The sequence below is a fragment of the Nelumbo nucifera genome, chromosome 1 (genome assembly GCF_055504915.1).
Source record: "Nelumbo nucifera cultivar China Antique chromosome 1, China Antique-T2T, whole genome shotgun sequence".
Taxonomy (NCBI): Eukaryota; Viridiplantae; Streptophyta; class Magnoliopsida; order Proteales; family Nelumbonaceae; genus Nelumbo; species Nelumbo nucifera.
Window position 1 is genome coordinate 68977043 of NC_142649.1, and position 21308 is coordinate 68998350.

The 21308-nt window shown below is 44.8% G+C and overlaps 1 non-coding gene across 1 annotated transcript; it reads right to left on the reverse strand.

Annotated features, from left to right (window-relative positions):
- Positions 1 to 20719: 20719 nt before the first annotated feature.
- On the reverse strand, positions 20720 to 20870 carry LOC148803383 (U4 spliceosomal RNA). Its single transcript, XR_016081513.1, has one exon. It is a non-coding gene; the product is annotated as a U4 spliceosomal RNA (small nuclear RNA).
- Positions 20871 to 21308: the final 438 nt, after the last annotated feature.

Here is a 21308-nt window from a genome sequence, read left to right on the forward strand (position 1 = left end):
TTGGATTAATTAATGAACCGCTGATCCAAATAATTAAACCATTAAACTGTTCAGGTCAGACCACTGACCCAGAAACTAAAGGCAAAACTAATTTTGGTTCAGGTCAGTTTTTAAAACATTGATGTAAACATTGGCTTTTACTCCTACGATCTGTGGAGTATGCAACATTCAAACGTTCTTCTTATTAGCATTTAAGAGCAAATACAAACAGTCTTTCCATTTTTTTAACAAACCTTCTCTCTCTATGTACCATACCTAAAACAGTTTACAGTCAAAATCACAAGAATTTGAATGGAAATACCAATTGAGTGATTATCAGCTTAACAGGTACTTCTTTTTGGTCCCGTAAGTAGCAGTTCTTATTTACCGAAACTTAATATGTTCCATGGTATTGGTATAGAGAAATGCACTTGGGACTGTATCCAGGTTCAAAAATAAAGGTTATGAAGCATAGAAATACACGATATGCTTGTTTCTTGCATATCGGACGTATCCATATTTTATATCGTAAGACTCAGTTTGGAAGGAGTACAAATGTAAATTTGTAGAGTGTAAAACCTTGTATTTTGTTTATTTTATATGTATTTACACTGTATATATTTGTATTTGCATTCCTTTCAAACTGAGCTTAAATGTTATATAGGCTCAATTTAGAAAAGAGTATAAATACAAATATGTACATCTCAGTTTGAAAAGAGTACAAATACAAATATATAGAATGTAAAACCTTGCATTTTGTATTATTTTGTATGCATTTGCATTGTACACATTTGTATTTGTACTCCTTCCAAATTGAGCCTACAATGCAATTACATGGAAAATAATACAAAATACAAAGTTTTGCACTCTACATATTTGTAGTTATACTCCTTTCAAACTGAGCTATACTTCCATATATGGGCATGGCTTTGTGGTGTTACACTCTGTTTGATTGTTGAGAATGGATGAGATGAGATGAGATGGGATGAGAAGGGAATTTTTTTTTTCTCAACCCTGTCACCTGTGTTTGATTGTTGAAATCAATTTATTCAAGGGAGAAGAAATGAAAGTTATCAGTAGAAGAATGGCTGTGGAATAAAGACCAATTTTTTCTCAACCTAGTACCTCGGTAGTGCTCATGGTGGTGGTGGCGGCGATGGCGGTGGAAGAATGATGCCAGTTCTGGAAGAGATAGACGTTGGAAGCCATTTTCTGGCAATGAAAACCATTGGACACCGGAAGCCGTTTTTTGGAAGAGAAAGACGCCAGAAGTCAAAAGCCGTTTTCTAGGAGAGACAGACGCCGGAAGTCAGAAGTCGTTTTCTGGAAGAGGCAAACATCAGAAGCCATTTTCTGGAAGAGGCAGACGCCGGAAGTCAGAAGCCGTTTTCTGAGAGAGACAGATGCCGGAAGTCAGAAGTCGTTTTCTAGAAGAGGCAAACGCCATAAGCCGTTTTTTGGCAATGAAAACTAGAAATTGAGACTCCGCGTGGGATCGCACCTATTTAGTGAGACCCCATATCTCAAAAATTGAAACGTATGCTCTCGTTGCACCTCACTCTCGCCCTTTCACTTAAAACAAACATGAGAAAATAGGAAAGAGATCACGAAAGAGGTGGAAAAGATTTTTCTTTTTTTGTCACGATGCGTTTCATGCTATCGTAATTTCAACGACTACTTCAACTACTCCCATTATCTCCTTCTTATTAACATTTAATTATTCTGCACTGCATCCCTGCTGCAACATCAGCAACGTAAGACACGAGCCCACAACCTTCTAGATGGGCTCAAACCGCACGTACAGGTGATGGATGAATCATATGTGGGCCTCGATAATGAACTAGTTGCCCCAATTCACGGATGCCAATAATAGGTGGTCCTTCTTCTTCTCCTTCTGTCGGAAGTAGGAATGACATATGTCTAACATCAAATTATGTTTAACATCATCTTTAGAACTGAGAGCTTTTGGGTCTTGTCTAGTTGTCTTTAAGGCTTAGTATGGGAAGAATTTATATATAAAATTATTCAGTGCAAAACTTTATATATAATATTTTTTAAATCTTGTATTTGTACATTGCATTATACATAATTGTATTTATACTCTTTCTAAACTGATCTTAAGGCTCAGTGTGAAAAGAATATAAATACAAATATATATACAAAATTTTATGTTTTGTATGTATTTGTGTTGTACATATTTGTATTTATATTCTTCTTAAACTGAGCCTAAAAGATCCAGACCGTTCAATAAGTATTCTTGTCCATCATATGAATAAAAGATTTTTTAGGCATGAAAAGACAAAAACTTTCAAATTTTCGGCTGTTTTGGACTTTGGCAAGCTTTCCGCGGCATGGGTCAAGCTGGGTTCTCGTCTTTTATAGCCAAATGGAAAAGATGGAAGTTTTGGCCTGCTAAGCTTTGAAAAGTCCACAAAACTGTATAAACAAACTTGCCAAACGCCCCCTTAAATTATTGGAGAGTTAAAACTTGCGAAAAATCCTGTAACAAACAATTCCAACCAAAACTATGTGTATTTTGAGACATCTATGCAAGGATGGCAATTGGCACGGCACGTGGCTCTTTCACATTACATGAATCTCCAGTTACAAATAAAACAATATCATAAACCTCTTGGCTAACATGGTGATGGAGTGTCCCACACAAACATGCAAAAGCAAGCTGAGATTATATAGCAACATGTGCAATACAACTCATATCATGGGGGCCTAAAAGACATAAACCACATGTCATCCAAATTCTTTTATTATTATTCTTAGAGTCATAGACATGATGACGACGATGATGATGTTATGTTTATGTCTTTATGTCTTTTTACTCTTTTATTTTTTTTCCGCTCTGAATCACCGTATAATTGAAAATTGGATTTCATCCTCACAAGACCATTGGCACAGTTCCTTCCAGCCTTAGCATTAAGAATATCTCCTTATGAAAAAAAAGTATACAAATATAAAAACATTCTCAATGCATGACTATAAAAGACTATACAAACAGTGCGAGGAAGGTTTTGTGAGCATTCAAAGCGATCTCAAAAAATTGTAGCATGAATAGAATAATATGTCTACGTGCTCTAAAAGGTATGTCTGGCTGGCTACGAATTGGGCTAGGCTGTCCCAACGCAGAGTTCACATCTTCACCCCACAGACGCCCCCGCATGCACATCGTCTCAATACATGGTTGAAATCTATGTGGGGCGCCCATAAAACACGCTCTTTGGGGTGCGGAGATAGAACCCCACCTAATTGCCATTCGAGTTGTTTGATAGTTTCCCCAAACAATCGATGGAACAACGCATGTGACATTATTTTGGAGCTAAAAGAGTCTTTCGACTCCTTTTTTTATCCACCCTTGAGGACTGAGGAGCGTTCTACAGTAGATGTTTCCAATGACTGCCTGCAATTAGGTGGGGTTCTATCTCCGCAAAAAAAAAAAAAAAACCATCCCCGTTATTGTCCCCCGGGGATTTTCATTACTTTATTTTAAAATTTTAAAAATAAAATAATTACAATTTGCAACCTTATCAAAATAGATCTAAATATATTCAAATAATTTCAACTATATTTTTAAAAATATAAACAAATTTATAAGAAAAACACATATACTCAACATATATTCCAAGTTTTGGACCTCAAGGCCTTAAACCCATTACCTAAATATCTTCATCGAAAATTATACATATAGCGGGGATTCCCATGGGGCAGGGATCATGGGGTGGGGAGTGCTCTCCCCATCCCTGCCCCGTCCCCACCAACAGGGATGAGAATTTTTCATCCTTATTCCAACAGGAAAAAACCATCCTAATCCCCATCCCATTCGAATAAGAACAGGAAAAATAAAAAAATTTGTCATCCCTAAGTGCAATATACAGTGGATTGGTGTGGGGAGCAGATTGGAAATGCCCTTATTCATGGAAAAAAAATTGGGCCCAAAATACCTTGTCACTTGTGCAAAATAAGCATAGATTTATAGGTAAACTTATATTAAAAATTAAATATTTAAACTGTTATACTATTCATCAAAACCGCCAATATAAAGTGGGGCAGTTAGCTGATATGGATTATTAGATTGAATGTGTGAGTGTGATCAATCCATTGTAGGTTCAAATGTATTGATATTTATTGAGCATGAAATCAATACAACACTCCTTTTTTAAGTTTTTTGTTACAATTTAAATATCTGCACCTACACATTATTAAACCACCCAACTTAAGCTATTGTTTGACTTTTTTTTATGTCATATTTTGATTTAATGAAGCATAATAAGGTCGTCTAACAATAGTGATATACTGCCACTAAAACATACATAGTGATATTATTTTTTAACTCTGTTACAATTTTGGGCTGGACCAAGCCCGGCATTAGAATAATAAGGTTTGAAGTATTAAGGTCAACTTTAAGCCCAGAACATTGGGAGTTGGGACAACTTCAATGTCAGCCTACTCCAAGGCCCGAGCCCAAAGATTTCTTGATTAGCTAGCTTAGGTTGCCCAGGCCCAGAGTAGCCTGACCTGATGCTGGCTCCTAGTAAGCAGTTATCAACATGGTAACTATACCTAATTTCCTCATTTAATACCTGATCATTTGCCATTCAGGATCAATATCAAGCATTGGAGGACTGCAGTGATCAAGAAGTTTGATGATGGCCTCTTCCTAAATATTTCATTTTTTGTCAGTACTAAATAATAAATATTGGAGGGGCTCAAAGGACTCAAATGTGGGGATTGAGAAGGGTGCATGTGAGGTCCATTGGCTATATCATGGAGAGCCTATAGTCCTACGAATTTGATTTTGTGTCTCCATTTTTTATCAACGCAGAGTGGCCATTTCAATTTGGGACATTGGAAAATGCAACATGGACCTTTCGTACAGTCATCCCAAAATTTTAATGGCTGTAATTGAACTTTGAAGTTAAACGTCAGGATTAGGGATGGCAATTTTTCTCATTGTCACGGGGACTCGACTTCCTCAATTTAATAGAGCCGGGGATGGGGATTGATGAAGGATGATTTGACCCGACCTATAAAACGGCGACATGTGGACATTGATTCGTCGTAAGCGACAGCTCAGCATTGTGGTCCAGTACAACTAAGTAACGGGCCCATAAAGCAGCTCGCTACATTGTAGCGCGCAAAAGGAGGAGCTCGCCACGACGTGAGCTCCGGGTTCCCCGAGCTACCTCTAAAGAGATATTCCGAGGCAACTTTAGCTCGCAAGCTAAGAAAACCAGTTCGCCCGAGCTCCCAAGCAAACAAGTCATCCCGAGGACCAATTCTACTAAGGGCACTCCTGAACTATTCCGAGCTCGCTGCAAAGTAGCTCTCGAATGGGCCGCACGAGCATTCCTCAAAAAGCTTCTATCCAACAGGCCGTACCAATCAGACTGCGCCACGCCCCTTACTGACGGCGCAGTCCCTGTCCTTTCGACAGTCTGCACCCACGTCTCTTGGCAGGCGGAGGCATGCCTGTCACTTTGGAGACGTGTCACTCACCTAGGCAAGGAGTGCGTCACAACGGCCACCTGCGCAGCCCTGGCAGGTAACGGCTGTGGCAGGGGCCCAGTGGCGGTTATGCCCGATCTCACAAGAGCGCCCCTATAAAATTCCTCAAGGCAGAGGAGAAACTACTTCTTGAGACCTCTAATCTCTCGAGTATAGTGATAAAGCGCGACCTACACTCTTAGCCTTCGTTTTCTCTTTACTTTCCATACACAGTACTAACTTAAGCATCAGAGTATTCCCACCGGATAAATCCCCGGGAATCCTTCCTTTCATCTCTCTCAGGTGTCGTTCGTTGCTAACAAGGAACCAGTCAACAGTCGGCTAGGAGTGCCCGAATCGTGCCGCATCATTTGGCGCCGTCTGTGGGAAATGCTTCAAAAAGCCTTTCTCTCTAAACTCTTTCAATTCCTTCTTCTTCCTTGAAATGATCCAACGCTCATGGCTTCCTCTAGCAACATCGGACGAAGCACGGAAATGGATAACTCCAGGGAACAACCCCAGCTTCCTACCATCTGTATCGGACAGTTCACCGTCCCCCTCTCAGCGGACGGAATCCCCAGCTTGAACGTGCCTCTCACAATGGCACCAGTCATCGCCCCACTCCCTGCTACAATCGGAACGACGTTCACCGAGCCTTCGGTCGTGCCCCCCGGCGGCCAGCCCGAACCAGCTGGAGGACCTGGTGCAGTGCATGAGGGCCATGCAGGCTCAAATGCAACAGTTCCAACAACTTCAACTCTATCAACAGCACGTACTACACCAGGTCTCCCAGTATCAGTATCAGCAGCAGTTCCCCCAGCTACCCCAACCTCAGCTTCAGCAACCTCAGTTCCTGCCTCAGCGCCTAGCCTCGCAGCAAGCCAAATCTCGCCGCCAGAGCGAGCACCCCTCCGGCCGAGGAGAGGCCCCCCAAAATCTCCCAAAAAATCAAGCCTCCCCCCACGGCAGACGGGAGAGACCGGCTACCCCGATCTCGCCGCGGGCAGACAAGTCGGGAGGACCTCGGCTTGCCAGGTCTACGTCACCTCGACAGTCGAAGTTTGGAACCCCGATCCTTGAAAACCGGTTTGAGATCCTGGCAACAGACTCCAAGCAGGACCCCTTTGTCCATAGCCATCACCAGCAGACCGGGCTACTCCCTACGCAAACCATTCTGGATAGTGCGGAGGTGAGCAGCACGAACGCCGAACCCATCAAGAAGCAGAGACGCCGCCGCCGAGCTCGCTGATCTATCACCCGCGATTTGCCTGAGCTCATGGGCAAAGAAGAGGTAGGCTCGGCTGAAGCCAAAGCTCCCCTCCTCTCGATTCTATCCCCCCTGTCTTCCGAACTCTTGGCAGTCCCGATGCCCAAGGATTTCAAGCTCCCCCCTCTTGACAAGTATGACGGGTCGTTCGACCCAAATGATCATGTAGACGCCTTTCAGTCACAGATGCACCTAGCGCGAGCCAGCGAGTCGTGCATGTGCGTGGCCTTCTCCACTACTTTTAGGGGAGCGGCCCGCACGTGGTACCGGAACATGGCGCCCGGGTCGATAAGAAGTTGGGTGCATTTCGCACAAGCCTTCACGTCCCACTTTGTCACAAGCAAACGGTGCCCGCGAACTGAAGAAAGCATCTTCAACATAGCGCAAAGAAAGGGAGAGTCCATCCGGAGCTATATCAAGTGGTTCAACGACGCTTGTATGCAGATACCGCGCCTGGACCCCGCCGTATGCCTTGTAGCAGCCAAGAAGGGCGTGAAGCACAAAGAGCTCAAGTGGCACATGGTCGTTAACCAACCCGCAACCATAACCGAGTTTCTGAAACTTGTAGATAAGTTCATAGCCACCGAAGAGGAGATCAACCAGAAGGGCGAGGGCGCACCCGACAAAAGAAAGAGGGAAGGAGAGCCTTCCAATCAAGGGGACACCCAAAGGAAAAAAGAAACAGTTCGGGGGGCAAAGCCGGGTCAATTGTTCCGAGCTCCTGCACCGGACCGAGCTGATTACACCCCACTGAATGCGAAGCGGGCCGAAATCCTGATGGCGATCAAGGACGCCCCATACGTGAAGTGGCCACCCCGTCTGAGGGGGAATCCCAACGAAAGAAATAAGTCTGTATTGTAGTTTTCACAAAGACCACGGTCACAATACCGAGAGGTGTAAAAACCTCGCGACGAGATAGAGGAGCTCATCCGTCGCAGATATTTGAGAAACTTTATACAAAATAATAATAATAATAATAATAATAGTAATAGAACAGGTCGGTAGGGGGAGCACGGTAAAGATGCTCCCGAGTCCAGCAGTAGGTCGACCGAACAACCACAGAGGCAGCCTCCAGAGGAGAGGCCAGTCCGGGGAACCATCCACATGATAGTGGGAGGTTCTATCGTCGCGGGTTGCACTTCAGCAACAGCTCGGACTTCAGTTCATGAAGCCACCCGGGAGGAGCAGAACCCCCCGAAGCGGCCGAGAATGGAAGAGCCAATTTTCTTCACAGAAGATGATGTGCAAGGAGTCCATTACCCCCACCACGACGCGCTCGTAATAAAGCTAAGAATCAACGACTTCGAGGTCAGACACATACTCGTCGACTTAGGCAGCTCGGCCAACATACTCTTCAAAACTGCATTTGACCAGCTCCAGTTGCAAAGAAGCGACCTAAAGCCCGCAGACACTCCATTGGTAGGCTTCAGCGGAGAAGATGTCCGGCCCCTTGGAAAAATAACAGTACCTGTGGAAGTCGGCACGTGGCCTTGTGTGGTCAGACTCGAACACAACTTCCTGGTGGTAGCGACCCCCTCTCCCTACAATGCCATAGTAGGTCGACCGATCACCCATGTCCTACGGGCAGAAGTCTCCACTTACCACTTGGCTATGAAGTTCCCAACAGACTTCGGGGTGGGAGTAGCGCGGGGCGACCAGCTCGAGTCCCGCAAGTGCTACGTTGCCACCCTAAAGGGGAAAACCAAGGTGGCCGATGACCTCGAACTAGAACGACCCACGGAGCAAGGCAAAGAGTGAGCCGCGCCCACGGAAGAAACAGTCACAGTCCCGACCTCAACAGCAGACCCAGCTCGGACGCTTCAGATCGGTGCTTCCATCCAGGAGCCCCTACGATCCGAACTAGTAAGCTTTTTACTTCAAAATTTAGATATTTTTGCATGGTCCGCGGCAGAAATGCCCGGTATAGACCCCGAACTCATAACTCACATGCAGAACACTAATCCTGTAGTTAGGCCCGTTAGACAGAAGAAATGCAACCTAGCCCCGGAACGGTGGAAAGCGGTCGACGAGGAGGTCGAGAAGCTCCTCGCAGAGGACTTCATAAGAGAAGAAGTCCACTACCCAAGCTAGGTAGCCAACCCCGTCCTGGTAAAGAAGGCCAACGACAAGTGACGCATGTGCATCGACTACACCGACCTGAACCGGGCTTGCCCGAAAGACTGCTTCCCGCTCCCCAGAATCGACCGTTTGGTGGACGCGACCTCAGGGCATGAGTGGCTAAGTTTCTTGGACGCCTATTCGGGCTATAACCAGATCAAGATGGACCCGGCAGATGAAGAAAAGACTGCCTTCATCACGGAGTTCGGCCTATACTGTTACAAGATTATGCCCTTCGGGTTGAAAAACGCAGGGGCAACCTTTCAAAGGCTTGTAAATAAATTGTTTGCGCCATTAATCGGTAGAAAAGTAGAATGCTATGAAGACGACATGGTCGTCAAAACTCAATTCTCACATGAATTAATACAAGACTTGCATTATGTTTTTGAAATTTTGCGTAAGTTTAATATGAGATTGAATCCAAACAAGTGTGTGTTCGGTGTAACCTCGGGTAAGTTCCTAGAATACATCATTAACCGGCACGACATTGAAGCCAACCCGGATAAGGTTAAGGGCATCTTAGACATGAGACCACCCCGGAAGCTGAAGGAGGTTCAGAGGTTGAATGACCGCACAGCTGCCCTGAGTCGCTTCATGTCTAAATTGGCGGACCGCTATCTGTCGTTCTTTAAGGCAATTAAGAGCAAAGGGTTCGAGTGGACCCAAGACAATTAGCTCGCATTTGATGAGCTCAAGAAATACCTCGCTAGTGTGCCAACCTTAACCCGGCCCAAGGAGGGCGATGTTTTAGAATTGTACCTCTCGGCGAGCGACGAAGTGGTCAGCACGGTACTAATAAAGGAAATAGATCGGGTCCAACGACCCATCTATTATGTTAGTAAAGTATTGCAGGGAGTAGAAACGAGATACCCGGAGATGGAAAAGCTAGCATATGCATTGATAATTGCAGCTCGGAAGCTCCGCTGGTACTTCCAAGCCCATATTGTTATCGTCCTTACCAACAAACCTCTAAGGCAAGTATTGCATAAGCCCGAGGTCTCCGGCCGGTTGACGAAGTGAGCCGTTGAGCTCAACGAGTACGACCTCCAGTACAAGCCGCGAACTGCCATTAAGGCCCAAGCCTTAGCAGATTTCATAGCTGAATGCACATTCAGCTCCGAAGTTCCCAGACCGGTTGAGCGCAAGGCTCCCACCTCGAGTGAGCCCAAAGCTCCCGGGTCGGTTGAGTCCGAACCCCGTAAAGTAGCAGCCAGTGTGGCACCTCTCCTAGCCCGACCAACCGCGAGCTGGGATGAGGAGCCCTGGATCCTTCACGTAGATGGCTCCCCGAACCAACAGGGCAGCGGTGCTGGGATAGTTCCGCACGGCCCAAGCGGCATAAAATTGGAGTACGCGCTACGCTTCGAGTTCGCGGCATCTAACAATGAAGCGGAGTACGAGGTGTTGATAACTGGACTAGCTCTAGCCAAAGAAATAAAAGCCAAGCACATCGTTATCTGCAGCGACTCCCAGCTTGTGGTCAACCAAGTCACCGGCGAGTATGAAGCTTGCGAGCCAACCATGATCGCCTACTTAGCCAAAGTCAGAGAGGCCCTGATCAACTTCCAGTCACACTTTATCAAACAAATCCCTAGGTCAGAGAACGTCGAGGCCGACGCCCTGTCCAGGTTAGCCAGCACCAGCGACATCACCAAGAGAACCGTGTACATAGAGGACCTGTTTCGACCTAGCATTCTCAAGGGGGGCAGAGGAGGTTGCTCCCGTCGTTCAAGCAGAGCCGAGCTGGATTGACCCGCTCGCGAGCTTCTTGCTACACGGGACCCTCCCTGCAGACCGCAATGCAGCTAGAAGGGTGCAGCATCAAGCAACCAAATATGTCATGATAGACGAACAACTATACCGGAGATCTTACACACTCCCCTACTTTCGTTGCTCGCGACCTACCGAAGCCAAGCTCGTACTCCGTGACACCCATGAGGGTCTATGCGGTGGGCACTTGGGGGGCAGGGCCCTCGCACAAAAGGCTCTCCGACAAGGGTATTATTGGCCAACAATGAAGGCAGACGCTATTGAGCTTGTCAGAAAATGTGACAAATGCGACCTCAAATATCTCACCAGCCCGTGGCCCTTTGTGCAGTGGGGCATTGATCTACTCGGACCATTCCCACCAGCAACGAGTGGAAGAAAGTTCTTAGTAGTGGCAGTGGACTATTTTACCAAGTGGGTAGAAGCCGAGCCCCTCGTGATGATCACAGCCCGAAATGTCCAAAACTTCTTTTGGAAGAACATCGTGTGCCGCTTCGGATTACCTCGGGTGTTGATCTCCGACAACGGCAAGCAGTTCGAGGACATCAAATTTCAAGACTAGTGCCGAGACATGGGGATCCAACAGAATTTTACTTCAGTCGCGCACCCTCAAGCAAACGGTCAGGCAGAAGTCACGAACAGAGCCATCCTCCGCAGACTAAAGGCACGGCTGGACCAAGCTAAAGGATTGTGGGCAAATGAACTACCCAATGTCCTATGGGCCTACCGGACCACGGAGAAGACCGCCACGGGAGAAACACCCTTCAATCTCACCTACGGCACCGAAGCAGTGATCACCACAGAGATCGAAGTACCTACGTTGCGCCTAGAAGCGTACAGTGATCAAACAAACGAAGATGAGCTACGTACCAACCTCGACCTACTCGATGAAGTAAGGGACCTCGCGTACATTAGGACCGCTGCCTACCAGCAGAGAGTAACTCGGTACTATAATGCCAAGGTCAAGAAGCGAAACCTCCGCGTTGGCGACCTGACCCTTCGTAAAGTTATGGTGCCTGAGCCCGGCGCTGGCAAGCTCGGGTCCAACTGGGAAGGTCCTTACCGAGTGAAACGAGTGCTCGGGGAAGGAACATACGAGCTCGAGACCCTTGAAGGTAAACAAGTACCTCGAGCATGGAATATTGTCAACCTGAGGCGGTATTATCTATAAGAATCCAGTAGGCCACGAGCCACTCCCAAATCCTAAGGGCTAGAATACCAAGCTAACATGACCTCGGCACAAGAAGACCCCAGTTGCCACTTCGGCCTGGGAGAAATCCAGGAGCGGACTACGGGTCCCTCCTTAAGCCTGAGGGCCACAAGAGGACCCAGTCACCTCTATGGCATGGGCAAACTCCAAGAGTAGGCAACAAGCCACTCCCAAAGCCTAAGGGCCAGAATACCGAGCTAATATGACCTCGGCACAAGAAGACCCCAATTGCCACTTCGGCATTGGAGAAATCCAGGAGCAGACTACGGGTCCCTCCCTAAGCCTGAGGGCCACAAGAGGACCCGGTCGCTTCTATGGCATGGGCAAACTCCGTGAGTGGGCCACGAGCCACTCCTTCAGCCCAAGGGCCAAAACACCGAGCTAACAAAGACTTCGGCGTGAAGAAAGACAGCCACTTCAGTGGCAAAGGCAAGGTATGAAATATCAAAGGCGTAAGCAGCTCGGGTTCAAACCCTACAAAGCATAGCTCATCACGATATGTTGGTCGAACTGAGAAATAACCGACCAATGCTTAGTTCGGACATATGTAATAATCACTTCGCGGTATACCACAGAGGCCTTAAACGTGACAAAGAGTCCTACTTCAAGTATGTAAATTTAATAGCTCAAATGATGAGATCGCTTTAGCAAAAATAAAGGGAGTTCATCATACTCAGAAGAAGGAAGAAACTTTCATTGTCAAAAAAAAAGAAGAAGAAAGAGCAGAAAAGGAAAATAACAAGTGTAGTAACCGAGCTAAACAGCTCGGGAAAGGTTTGATCATCACAGGGCACAACCGCCCAACCGAAAACTTGTGAAAGACCGGGTTTACGACACCCGGAAGCCACTGAAGCCCAGAGAAACGCCACCTCAAAAATCCGCCTCCTCATCCTCCGGAGAGTCAGGCTCCTCTTCATCCGCTTGGTCTGCCGTCTCAGGTGATAGACCCTTCATAGTAATGCCGTCGAGGTTAAGCCCGGAGAACTTCTTCCGAACCAGCCACCGGCAGAGCTTAAACCCTGAGTGGTACGAACCCGAACCATACTCCGTCTGCAGGTCATGAAATTCCTGGGAGTCTTTAAAATCCCAGACCGCTTTCTCTCCCTCAGCCTCCACCATCTGATCAAAGTTTCGGGTCCGATTCAGAAGAGTGGACTCCAAGTCCCGCACCTGTTGCCTGAGGAGCTCCCTCTCCCCCGCCATCCTCAACGATTCCTCCCTATAGCGTGCGCTCTCTTCAGTAAGCCGAGCGATTTGAGCCTCCTAGTCGTAGACGAGCAGCTCCTGAGACTTGCTCCCCTTGCGGGTGTGATGGAGCTCACCCCGGATCCGGTCGAGCTCAACCTAGAGCTTCTGGTTGGTAGCACGCTGGTCGAGGGCGCCAACGTGATGGATGTGCGTCTGGAGATCCATGGCATGGATGGCGGAATTTACCTATTGACCAAAAAGAAGATCAGAAGACAGTGAAAAAGGGCAAAACAAGAGAGAAAAAGGGGAAAAGGCCACTTACCACCATGCAGTGGGCAGAGGCGAACACGGAGAGATCCCCGGGCTCCATGTTTCCCCACTAAGTGATCTCGTCATTATTGATTGCCTTTCGACTCCTCTGGCGAGCTACTAGATAATCCTTTACCCCTTCCCAGTTTCCCACCGGGAACCGAGGGTAAGGACGGGGCTAAAGGGGGTTAAAGGGGGCCTCCCCCGGCTGAGGGAGCTCGTTTCCCCCAGGGTTAACCCCACTAGTCCCCTCAGGAGGGGTCCGGTCGGGGACTAGTGGGGTTAACCCTGGGGACTAGTTCGGCTCGGCAGACCCGAACTCAGTGCTTCCCGAAGGAGGGGTCCGGTCGGGGCGCGTCCTCTTCACCTGGCGTCTCTGGCTGCCCGAGAGAAGGCGGCGCAAATCGGCACTAGACATGATGGCTGCCAAAAGACCACAAGATATTAGTCCAACAAGAAACAAAATACATGTGTATACAATAGTCACAAGACACTGCACGACCTAAAAGGCCGACCTACCCGGGCTCAAGCCTGCCTGCACGAGCTTCTCCTCGGCCAAGTAGTCCGAGCAAAGGAAGCCTACCGACGCCCAGGACAGCATCGTTTTCCAAATCTCACGGTCCAGTTCGGCCCCGGGGTCCTAGATGGCGCCCCTCCAAGCAGTGGAAAATGGCCACCCCTCGGGGTTACGGACCACAAAGTAGTCCCGCTTCCAGGCGGGAATCTTATTCGGCAGCTCGTACAAGAGCTTATAGCTGCGACGGGGAGAGAGGTAGTAAAAGCGCCTCTCTGGAGGAACCCCAGGAGTAGCGTTCTTTATGCAAAGGATAGAGACAAAAATGTCAAGGTCCAAAGGGAGGCAGTACTCGTGACACAGGGATATAGTCCCAACCACGTTTTGAACGGCGTTGGGATGAAGCTGGTCAATAGTGACGTTGAAGTGATTTAGCACATCCACTATCAAGGGGTGTAGGGGAAGACGCAGGCCAGCCTCGAGCTATTCCTGAAAGATTACTATGTCATTAGGACCATGCTCCTAGGGGAAGTTGCCAGTAGGGAGGCTGTAAACCAGGTCCCCAGGGAGGCGAAAGTAGCGGATCAGAGACCTGAGTCTCTCCGCTGTCATTAAGGAAGGGCCAAAGGTATCAGGCTCCCTCACCCTAGAAGTACACGCCATGTCGCCAGAGGCCTCCCGAGCCTTCGGGATCTGCTCCCAGGCTCCTCCCGAGCTTGAGGGAGCATCATCATCCTAGCTATCGCCCCTGTGATAGGTGTGGCGTGGGTACCCAGACATGGCTGACGACGATTGGGACTCACCAGAGTAGATGGAACGGAGCAGACAGAGGAACTCGAGTAGACTAGGCGAAGTATGTGACCTCAGAATCCAAAGACAGCAAGATGGCGTGGAAGGAGATAGGGCCCAAGGGGGCCCCCTATTTATAGTCCCCATCCTTTCAAACTGACGACCCGGATCAAAGCAAATCCAAAGGTCCGCGGGCGCCCTGACCGCACACCTTCTAAAAACCGAAGGTGATTGGCGGCACATCTTCCACGATTAAGGTAGTCGCAGCCGCACGACATTCGGAATTAAAGGCCACCTCAGCACGTTTTTGGAATCCGAAAAGTCAGATAAGTCAGAAGATCTCTTAATTCCCGCAAATGCATTTAATGGGGATAGTCAATCAAGTTTGAATTTTGGTTAAATCAGTCCATCGCGCTTCATAAACTCCCCGCGCTAAGGCGATACTCTTAGCCCGATGAGTGGGGGGCAATTGATGAAGGATGATTTGACCTAACCTATGAAACGGCGACACGTGGACATTGACTCAACGTAACCGACAGCTCAGCATTGTGGTCCAGTACAACTAAGTAATGAGCCCATAAAGCAGCTCACTACATCGTAGCGTGCAAAAGGAGGAGCTCACCACGACGCGAGCTCCAGGTTCCCCGAGCTACCTCTAAAGGGATATTCTGAGGCAACTTTAGCTCGCAAGCTAAGAAAACCAGCTCGCCCGAGCTCCCAAGCAGACAAGTCATCCCGAGGACCAATTCTACTAAGGGCACTCCTGAAGTATTCCGAGCTCGCTGCAAAGTAGCTCGTGAATGGGCCGCACGAGCATTCCTCATGAAGCTTCTATCCAACAGGCCGTACCAATCAGACTGCACCACGCCCCTTACTGACGGCGCAGTCCCTGTCCTTTCGACAGTCTGCACCCACGTCTCTCGACAGGCGGAGGCGTGCCTGTCACTTTGGAGACATGTCACTCAACCGGGCAAGGGGTGCGTCACAACGGCCACCTGCGCAGCCCTGGCAGGTAACGGCTATGGCAGGGGCCCAGTGGCGGTTATGCCCGATCTCACAAGAGCGCCCCATAAAAATCCTCAAGGCAGAGGAGAAACTTCTTTTTGAGACCTGTAATCTCTCGAGTATAGTGATAAAGTGCGGCCTACACTCTTAGCCTTCGTTTTCTCTTTACTTCCCATACACAGTACTAACTTAAGCATCAGAGTATTCCTACAGGGTAAATCCCCGGGAATCCTTCCTTTCATCTCTCTCAGGTGCCGTTCGTTGCCAACAAGGAGCTAGTCAGCAGTCGGCTAGGAGTGCCCGGATCGTGCCGCATCAGGGATTGTTTTGACGGGGCGGAAATGGGAATCGAGACGAGGATAGAATTAATTTTAGAATCGGGGTCGGGGACAGGGAATATGATCCCCGCCCTGTTGCCATTCTTAGTCAGGATCAGGCTTTTGGGTGCATCTAGAGGTAGGGGTGTTCACAGGTCGGGTTGGGTCGGTTTAGTGGGATTTTCCCAACCGACCCGACCTGGTCGGGTTACCTAAGGTGGGAACCGAAACCGACCCACTGATAGGCCAAACCGACCTGGTCGGTTTGAGTCGGGTTGGGTCGGTTTCGGTTTTGCCCCTGTACAAAGCCGAATAAAACTGAAATATGTATTTAAAAAAAAATATATATATATATATATAAACAAAAATATACATACAAATAAAATATATTGGAAATTTGGAATATATATCTCATATATTTCCGAATATATATTTTTTAGATACAAATTTTTTCAGATATTTTGGTTTTTATGTAAAACTGAAATATCTTTATTTAATAGTTTTAAATATAAAATATATTTAAATTAAAACAGAAATATATATTTAAATAGATTAGGTTTTTCATAAAAACTGAAAACTAAAGTTTTTATTTTTTAAGATATTTTCTGGAAATATATTTAAAACTGAAACATGTATTTAAAAATATATAAACAAAAATATACATACAAATAAAATATATTGGAAATTTGGAATATATATTTTCTGGAAATATATATCTCATATATTTCAGAATATATATTTTTTAGATATAAAATTTTTCAGATATTTCAGTTTTTATGTAAAACTGAAATATCTTTATTTAATAGTTTTAAATATAAAATATATTTAAATTAAAATCGAAATATATACTTAAAATTTTAAATAGATTAGGTTTTTCATACAAAACTGAAGTTTTTTGTGCAAATATATCATCATTAACTGGATTTTTTTTCAAAGCTTAAACTTAAACAAAACACAAATAAAATATATCAACTTGTAACATGCATTAAACTAAAAAATAAATAAATAAATACTAACCTTTGAATGACTGAAGTTGAGACTTTGAGAATGAGACTTGAGCAGTTGAGCTTAAGGGAATGAGGGGGGCGGACCAACCAAGTTAGAGAATAGAAGATTTTAAGAGAAGACAAAAGTGGTCAATAAAATAAAAAATTAGAAACCTTCTAAATTCTAATCTAGGTAAAAAACTAAAAAAGGACACCTAATTGAATTCTAATTGTAATTGCCTAATGGGCTTTCTAGAGTTCTAGTTCTAGTAGAAGCTTAGAAGTAGAAGACTAGTAGGAATTAGAAAACTACTAAAACTAGGAAGTAGGAACTACCAAATTAGTAGATCTCTAGGTCGGTTCGGGTCGAATTGGTTTCGGTTTTTACACAAGAAAACCGAAACCGATCCGATATATCGATTTTTGTATATGCCCAACCTGAAACCGACCGATACAGATGAAAACCCAACCAACTCAGGTTGGATCGGTCTGGATTAGTCGGTTTGGTCGGGTTGGACATTCTTATGAACAGCCCTATCTAGAGGTAGGTACAAATCCCTCGTACAAGAGCCTTTGGATTAAACATGAAACTTCCACTCCGGTCACTAAATCCACCATAGTTGGCAGAATGGTTAACTTCCATTGATCTGTGCTGCTAAGCCACTTGGGAGTTGTGTGGATTTGAACAGGATCTACGTCACTGGTATCAAAAGTTAGCAAATGCCTCAGCTTTTTTGGCCAACAAATGAGCCACGGAATTACAGTTTCTACTAACATGAGAAATCGATATCTGGGAATGTGCTTTCACCATTTTCTACGCTATGATCATACTAATTCGTACCGACCCAATTGAAATTAAGCTTAATACGTTGCGGGCTTTAATGGCTGAAGTTTTACTTAGATAAATAATTAATTATTTACTTATAGGATTTTTGGTTCTAACAATCCCTATATTTTGCGAAAAGGCCACTTTCATCTTTTGATAAATTGAAAACACCTTAGATTAAAAAGTTGAAAAAACCTTCATTAGCCCCAAAATGCACAGAGTTAGGGATGCCATTCATAATCCATTAAATAATAAATAAAAAAAAATAAAAAATGTTGATATGACATTGTTAAAACTGAAAAATTGCAAGTAAGTCCCATTGAATAAAATAAAAACTATTTAATGTATAATTAATAAATATTAAAAATAATATATAAGTGAGTCTCACTTGATCTTCCTCTTTTAAGAAAAAATAATAGGTGGATCTCACTTGAAATTTTTTCTTTTAATTAAGAGAAAAAATAATAAGTGAGTCTCTCTCTCCCCTTCCTCCTTGATTGAAATATGAATTACGTCCTCCTAGCTTCTACATATCCCCAATACCCCAACCTTAACCAGCATCAGCCATCAAACCCTCAATCGAGTTCCCCTCTCCATTTTCTCTCCCTACCTCTCCCTCAAGCTATTCTCTCTCCAATCACCTCCCTTGTCTCGCTGGCGAGAAACCCCTGCGAACATGAACCGCCACCACTCCAAAGATATGGTGTGGAAACATCTAAAGATGATCTCTCTCTCTCTCTCTCTCTCTCTCTCTCTCTCTCTCTCTCTCTCTCTTCTTGATTGAAACATGAATTATGTCCTCCAAGCTTTTATATATCCCCAACCTTAACTAGCATCAGCCATCCACCCTCGATCGAGTTCCCCTCTCCATTTTCTCTCCCCTACCTCTCCCTCAAGCTATTCTATCTCCAACCACTTCTTTGTCTCACTGGTGAGAAACCCCCTGCAAACATTAACAACCACCACTCCAAATATATGGTGTAGAAACATCTAAAGATGATCAAACCACTCTACATTAAGGTGTCGAGGAGGTATGGAGAAAAGATTAGATTTTTGGACATCTAAGCTTGGGCTTAGGAAAGGTAGCATCGCCACCGACGATGGTGAAAATGAAGATGGCAACACCGGTGTCGTCTCCCACAACAACAAACAACAATCATGAAGAAGCAAAGGGGACAGAGGCACCCACAAGTAATAACGCAAAGCTCCTACTTCAGAGCCTTACATAAATACCACGACACTAGTAATTCCTAGTAATTAATCATTCAATTCTATAATACGAAATGGATATTTCTTGGGTCATATTCATCTCTGGAATTCTCTTCCTAGTTTGTAGCAGCTCCGCTGAGGTTGTAACAATCGATGTCCACATAGCTAAGGATTTCCTTCGTTCTGGCCTTCGTTATCTAGATGTTGGGTTGGTTGTTGGGAATGCCCTTTTTTCTCATTTTCCTTGGCAAACTTGTTTGATATTTTTATAGGTTTTATCTATTTTCCAAACTTTCTCCTTTTCTCTTTTTGAATGCTAAGGGTTAGGGCCTATTAACTTTATCTCTTAAGAGAAATCTTACAATTTTAAGAGAAAAATGAGTGTTCGTTTCCTCTTATCTCTTATCTCTTAAAAAATGAATCTTATAACTTTTTGTTTTTCAATGATACCCCTAAAACACAAACAAAATTTTTCATATATGGGGTTAAAATGGATATTTGACAATTTTCAAATTTTAGAATTTAGAATTCAGAACAACATTCTCTACGTTCAAGAATAGAAAATTTCACCAATAACAATATACCTCTTAATGTAATTATCGCACTTTCGGACTGGGTGGAAAGGAGGGAAATGTGTGTGTGTGTGTGTGTGTGTGAGAGAGAGAGAGAGAGAGAGAGAGATGGGCCAATATATAATTTTAAGTGCAATCCACCTATTATTTTTCTCTTAAAAGATGAAGCTCAAGTGGCACCCATCTATTTTTCTCTTAAAAGATGAAGTTCAAGTGGGACCCACTTATATATTATTTTTAACATTTATTAATTATACATTAAATAGTTTTTATTTTATTCAGTGGAACCCACTTACAATTTTCAGTTTTTTGAGTTTAACGATGTCATATCAACATTTCCTATTATTTTATTTGTTATTTAATAGATTGTGAACGATACATTGTGCATTTTGGGGCTAACGGTGGTCTTTTCAACTTAGTTTAAGATCTAAATTGATCACTCGGATTATAAAAAGATGAAAGACATTTTCGCAAAATACAGGAATTGTTAGAGCCAAAAATCCCTTAAATATATCCTATGGTTTGTAGAAATACTTAAAATATGCTTTGTAGATTAAAGATTGAAGGAAAAGAAATAAAAGGATAAAATCACCCTTGCCTATTCACTAAATTTTCAATATCCCTCCAAGAGAAAATGTGGTCATGGTCTCATGGACAATGGTGAAATAACGTATCTAGTCCTTATGTCACGGTGGGTCCAAGCAAGGAGATAGAGCTAAGGCTGTGTTTGGTTTGAAAGAAAATTTAATGAATAGGCAAGGGGGTGTCAAAGTCAAGTTAGGCAACTGATACGCCTCATCGGCTTCTCTCTTGCTTTGTATATATCGTCGGGCATCTATCGAATTTGGTTTTTGTGTCTGTTAAAGTTGTTCTAAAGAAAATGCAGGAGATTGTAGCAAAATATCTCCTATACTTCTCCAGACTCCATTACCCTGAATCAATATCCCCTCAAATTTCCTTTCTCTGTTTTGTTTATCAATTTCCCTCCAAGTGAAAATACAGGGACGCATCGTTCTCACGAGTTGAGACTTGAGAAAACAGAATATGACCGTTGTACAAGTCTGAGACTCGTAAAGGAGAATAGAAGACGTGCTTTGGGATTAGTGCCTCTCCACACACATGGAGGCAAAAGGAGAAGAGAGAACAAAACTTGGAACTTAATTGTAGGGCTTTACCCAAGAGGGAGCCCTTCCAGAAATTCTCGACGGCCAGGGCAAAACCCAGGCCGTAGAGGGGATTTGGAAATAGTTTTCAACCAGCAATTGACGCGCCTCAGTTAATACCTCACTAGCTGCGTCATTGCCCCAAGCGCAAAGATGAGTTTGGACTCCCCCTACGTTCAACTTTTATAGGCTCTCTCTCGTCATCCTCTTCTCCACAACTTCCGATGTGGGACTCATTCTTCTTTCTTCGTTCCTCTTTTCTCATGTTTATCGAATCAAGTCTGTCTAACCAAAGATCTAAACCACCCCTCTTAATAATAATGCCTCTCTCTCATATCGATTACTCTAGATAAACAAAATTATTCATATTGATAAACAACTCTTAGTGAGCTTCCCCAAACAATTGGTGAATTTTCTGTGGTAAAGTAATTTGGGGTCAAAAGGAGTTCTTTGATTCCTTTTCAATCATAAGTTACTGAAAGACAAACTCCCTTATGATCAACTTTTGAAATGTAAGATTCAAAACTAGAATTGGGGCTTTGGCATTTAGCCCCCAAAGTTCCCTGATGCTTAATTGTTTCATTATGGCATTT